The sequence below is a fragment of the Caretta caretta genome, chromosome 8 (genome assembly GCF_965140235.1).
Source record: "Caretta caretta isolate rCarCar2 chromosome 8, rCarCar1.hap1, whole genome shotgun sequence".
NCBI lineage: Eukaryota > Metazoa > Chordata > Testudines > Cheloniidae > Caretta > Caretta caretta.
Window position 1 is genome coordinate 96079280 of NC_134213.1, and position 6267 is coordinate 96085546.

The following is a 6267-nucleotide window of genomic DNA, read 5'->3' on the forward strand; positions in this document are numbered from 1 at the left end:
ATGTGGCTTATGCAGCTAAGTGACAGAGTGTAGATGGATTTTCTGCAGGAGTTGAAAATGTGACTAAGAATTTGGTCCATATCATCCCTTGCATTAAAATAACTTTGAATTTTTTCCCTCCCATTACTTTGCATTAAGATGTTTGCAAACCTCAATCCTCAGATTACACCAGAATACTCTGTGAGTGTCCCACAGTGTTGCAATGGAGGTGCTGCATGTGGTAATCAGCATAATGGTTTATTGGGCCCCTAAGAACAGTACTAGTGACTGAGCAAATCTGCTTCAATCAGAAGACCAGAGGCAAGGAAAGGAAGAAGCTGCTAATGAGCCCTTTGCTGTGCATCCCCAACAACAGGTGATAAACCCTTTAAGGATCGCAACCCACAGACTGAGAACTGCAGCTTGATAACATTCTGAACGGAGGGAAAATGGTAACCCAATATTGCCACATAAATGGATCCTCTCTTAGCCCTTTTAATGATATTTTATATGAATAAACCCAGGCTTTATTATTCATTACACCTAACTTCTCCTGCTATTGAGCCCCATAGCAATCCTAGATCTCACTGGGCACCTCTCCATGCACGAAAAGCTGGAACAATCACAGCCTCCCCTATGACTGGTGCCACTGCTCACTCCTGATCAGCAGCATACATAGGGTCAATGGGGCCACAAAACCAACTCTTGAGTCATTGCCACCCTGAGAAACCACCATTGCCACCTCCCTCCGCGTACACCTCTGTGTGCTGCATGACATACCAGAAGCAGTAGGCGTCCATCTGTAGCACCAGATTCCAGACCCCGTTCCCAACTGTTTAATGCAGAGTGATGATTGGTCACAGCCATTTGCTGCTAGTGGCACAGTCCCACAGTGACAACGCAGTGAGGTTCAAAATCCCTTTCCCAGCCCAGCTTTTTGTTTTGACTAGTTAATTTTTTTATAAACCCCAGACAGTGTGTCTTTTCACAGGCCATTGTAAAGCTGTATTTAATAAACTTTAGAGACAATCCACAAAAGCTCTAGGAAGTTCCGCAGCATGTTTATTTCAGTAGCTCTGTGAATGTTCTGACCGTTAGCTGACCTTGCTTCCTGACCTATGGTGCTGAGCCACCAAAGCATTTGCCAAATGCAATGGTTTGCTAAACTTCAAAATTTTATTTTGCATTCTACATCTGCTTCCTTCCCACACGATGAATGTGACCCCTACAGCAGGAGGTGTATCCAAATGCACTGTCAGCACTGATCATGCCATCTTATTATGCAATTGATCCTTGGTTAATAATTCAAATATATGGTTTCATTGATATAACACTTTGGCCACACCTGTTAATTAATAAGGCCTCACACCAACACCCTTGTGAGATGGGAAGTATTATTATCCTCTCTTTTACAGATTCAGAAACTGGAGCTATGGCGTAAAATGATTTGCATAAGGTCACAAATGGATTCAGTGTCAGAGCTGAAACTGTAACTCAGGATTGCTTGGTTCTCTGTTCTGTGTTCAAACCACTAAACTATCCTTTTCTCCAGATGAAATTCTCCCCAGTGCAAAGAGCTCAAACCAGACATTCCTTATCGATTTATGTCCCAGTCAAGCCCATAATGAGAGAGTTAAGTGGGGGTCAAGTGGTGCGGTGGACCTTATCTGAACTGTCTACAGTGGGATGAATTTCATCCTCTCTGAATACCATCTGGAGACTGCTAACACACTAGAAAGTGATTGTCCAGTACAGTCGTCTGCCAGTAAAATGGAGTTTCTGACACTCAACAACTACAAATGTGATTATCATACTAGACCCTCAAGTGCTCCTCACTAAAGTTTGTTGCTTCTATTCCAGAACTTGAAATATTTGCAGAACATGTCAGGTGATAGGAACCATGTGAGACTGATATTTTAATATCCAGCGATAATTTATTTGTAAATATCTTCCTAAAGTTAGTGTCTAGATACCAGGGTGACTGAGCAACATCAAACAGATAATATTCTTTTCACATAAAATCTAAGGACCAAGAGGGAGATTTTCAAAGGCACAAAGGGCAATTAAGTGCCCAGTTGCCACTGAAAGTCAATGGGTGTTGGACACCTAACACATTTGTGCCTTTGAAAATCTCCTTAATTATGCTGGCTCCTGCACACATGCATTAGGATGAGGAAGGGAGCTGGGACACGTTCCACCCCTTGTGCACCTGTGTACGAGACATTCCTTATCTCTCCCAAGCGTTCCCAGGTCTTATGTTGGCCTTACCCCAAGCACACTGTATAGCTCTGGTGCCTTTTAAAGGGCATAGCAACCCTAAATCCTCTGGTGCTATTGTCCCTTACTCAATAATGTTGCCAGGTAACTAACACCTAGGTATGGCACTTGCTCCTCCTCCCTAGCTCAGTCCTGCTTCATCATACAAGTTAGCTATAAATTCTTACTTAGTGTAAAAGTGACTGACTATGCTATTCCATGGAAATAATCCAAATCACTACATTTTACAATCATATTAGTACAGGATTGTTTGCCATTACTCTGGAATTTTGTTGTAAGGAATAATAGTAAATGGCTTATAGAATGGTTGATTATATTCCACCACATTTTTTCATTGAAGTCTTTAACTTGAAACCTGATATCTCTCTCAAATCATGTGTTAAAAATCTGCTCAGGATGCCTGTCTTCCTCTAGATCAAATCTAGAATGACATGCATCAACCCTTTAATCTCATACAGAATGGCTCGTTATAGCCTTCATGCTCCAACAGACTTCTCTTTTGAGCCAATGAAATATACGTAGCTTTGCACCTTTCTTCTGATTCCCACACACCTGCCAGAAACAGATTCTTCTTGCACAACAGTGAGCTTAACTGAACTATACAATTATTGAGACTGGTTTATACTTGATTTTTATATGGTTTTAATCTTTTCTCACTAGGGTGGAGACTCAAGCATGGCTAAACAGTAGATTTAAAAAAATCCCTCTCAATTCTGCTCAGTGCTCTATGGTGAAGTCAGACAGCAAGGGGAACCTGTTATACAGAACTTGCCATACTGCATCAGCTAAGTGGTCCATCTAATCCAGTATCCTGTTTCTGAGTGACCAGTGCCAGCTGCTTGAAAGGATACTGCAAGGCGCACTGTGGTAGGCAGTTATGGAAAATTAGTCTGAGGTTGGATTATGCTCTGAAGTTGGAGGGTTTATATTCTAAAGTAAACGGTCCCAATCTTTTCATTCTTTTTTCATAAGATTTTTTGTAAGCTAATAAATCCTATTCCCTAAACCATGGGAGTACTGTATACAATTACAAGGGCAATCAGTGTTACGTTGGCCACAAAGTAAATTGATTGATGAATCAGATTTAGTATTTCACTTTTGTAGAAGACACCAAAGGAAGATTGTGGATTTGAAAATTAGATTTCTGTCTGAATTTTGTTTTCTCTACCATTCTTGCAAGTAACACCTACAATTACTAAAACTGAAAGAAGCTGGCATGAAAAAAATTGTCTCCATTTCATCAGTTCCTTTACTTTGTGCATTTGACATTGCTCTGTGTGTAGTCCATTTCACTGTTATATTAATGGTCAGTTGCAGGTCCGATCTCAAAGCAGTGTTTTGTGTTGTACTCTTGGACCCTTCTATTCCCCTCTGCTGGATAGGGCCTTAAAAACAACAACAGAAGAACAAAAAAAACCATTATGAACAAATTTTAAAGCATCTCTATATAAAATAATTTCAAGAGATAGTATTTAAATTGAAGTCAACAGTGTCCCTTTAAAAATAAATTATGTTGTCACTCAATTAAAATTTCTTTTGCTCGTTCTTATGTCCAAAGATTATCCTCCTGTTCATTCAATACTATCAGAGTATCCTGTTTCAAGTGTGGACGAGACACTTCTCTCTGTTTAATTTTGGTTATCTTTCGCCTTCTATTAAAATTTTCATGGAGAAGAACATGTAAGAGTTTATACCTATTTTTTGTTGGTTGTTTTGTTAGCGTCCTAACCAGCAGACAAAGGGAGCCAATCCATCTCTTGTGAAAGTGAGAATTATGCCCACTTATCCCTATGCTGAATTTGGCCCAGTATGAGAGAAGGGGAAGAAAAACGTGTTTATTGTTAAAGACCATGACTAATAGCTGTTCTCAGTGGGAATTGCTGAGCCTTCGTGAAAAACTAGTATGTTCTTTCCCAGTGCTGTTCTGATGCTTTCCCCATAGAAATGGAAGGGTGTATATGGCAACTCGTATTGCCACATATGCCTGGGCAACAAAATTAACTAAAAGTTGGTCCAACTTTAATAAAATCAGTGATCTTTTATTGGACCTCAAAGCAGTTAATAAAAGCAGGAGAAATATTCACACCAAAAGTCGCAATGCTCAAAATGTGCTATTTGTTTCAAACTCAAAATTGGTCCCTTTTGACACATTACTGTGATGCGTCATGCCATAGTGACTTTTTGACACCACATCATTGCTTTCTGTTCAAATGTGATGTTTTGACACCACATTATTATGCTGCAGCACAGTGTGTTGACACAGTTTGACATCACATTAGCATGCTGTATCTGAAAGTGGCAGTGTTTTGACACCATGTCGTGCTGCAGTGGTGCTTTGATGCAGCATCATTATATTGCATACTGGTATAATGAACTTTCATCTCACCACCTGATAGCACTATGCTGCAGTGGCATTCTGTCACTGCCTGATGGAGCTGTATCATTGTGCTTTAGAGACACATCTGCCAGATACCTCAAATGTTTCTCATTTCAAGGGCTACCACTCCCTTCAGCTCAAAGTTCCCTACATTCCACACAAATTTTATATCTCTTCACTTTAGTTGTTAAATTATTAATGTTAGGAATAGCAAATATTTACACTGAGGTTAAACAGGGGGCTGGGGGGCGTTATGCTAAAGCAGGGGTTCTCAAACTGGTGGTTGGGACTCCTCAGGGGGTCTTGAGGTTATTACATAGGGGGATTGCAAGCTGTCAGCCTCCACCCTAAACCCCACTTTGCCTCCAGCGTTTATAATGGTGTTAAATATATTAAAAAGTGTTCTTAATTTATGCAGGGGGGTCGCACTCAAGAAGCTTGTTATGTGAAAGGGGTCACTAATACAAAAGTTTGAGAACCACTATGCTAAAGGAATGAATTCCACAGCATTTTAAGTTTCTCGCATGATTCATTTGTGTGTGTCTGTGTTTCTCATTTTGGGTTGTCACATGCTACACCCCACATTTGGGCCTTGATGCGGGGGGGTGAGGCACAGTCTGGGGATGTTTTGTTGCCACTTCATAGCATCATGCCAAGGACAGGAGTTTTTTCTCTGGGGTAGCCTGCTATAGCATGAGGGATGTTCTGCCACATAGTGATTCCCTGTGCTGGTGTCAAAGGGCCCATCGCACGAGGGGCCCAGGGAGATGTGTCTGTCTGGCTTGTCAGGAGCACATGAAGCAAGTTTGCCCCCATACAGCTTCATCACCGCACCTCGCCCTGAGCTGATGCCAGCCCAGCCTCCTCAGTCGCCATCCTCATATCCCTGCCCTCCCCATCACTCAAACCCCCCCCCCAACCCTCCCTGTCCCCCAAAGCCCCCTTGACCCTGTCCAAGCCCCCCTGCCCTCCCATCCCTGTCTCCCCATCCTCCCATCCCAACCCGCCCTTGGCCTTTGCAATCCCCCAAACCTTGCTGGCCCTTCCATCCCTTATCCCTATCCCCGTGTCCCCTGGCCCTCCCCATCCCCCAACCTCCCTAGTCCTCCCCTCGGCTCTCCCCATCCCACCCGCGCCCGCCCTCTCACAAATACTCCTCTCCCCTCCCACCCCTGTGCCCGCGTCCCACCCCGATAGGCGGCTGAGGGCTGTGCCTCCAGCCAATCCCGCCGCGCAGCGCCTGGTCCGATCCCTTCCCTATCTTCCCATTGGCCGATGCCTTCTCCTCGCCTCACCACTGAGTGCGGCGGCCCAGCCAATCAGGCGAAAGGGGCTGGCGAGGGGCCGGACCGGAGGGTGGCGGTAGGGGCGTCAGTGGGCCGTGCTGCGTCCCCGCCAGTAACGGGCGGCAGCCGGCTGGCAGCGCGAGGGCAGCAGCGCGCGAACGGGTCGGAGCAAAGAGGGGACAGGGGCAGTCGGGGCTCCGCCAGGGGTGGAGGGTGAGGGGCTAGGGGCAGAGGTCGGTGAGCCGGAAAAGGACGGGCTGTGCGAGAGGCAGGGGCACAGGTCAGTCAGGGGGGCGAGGGAGGGGCTGTGCGAGAGGCAGGGGCACAGGTCAGTCAGGGGGGCGAGGG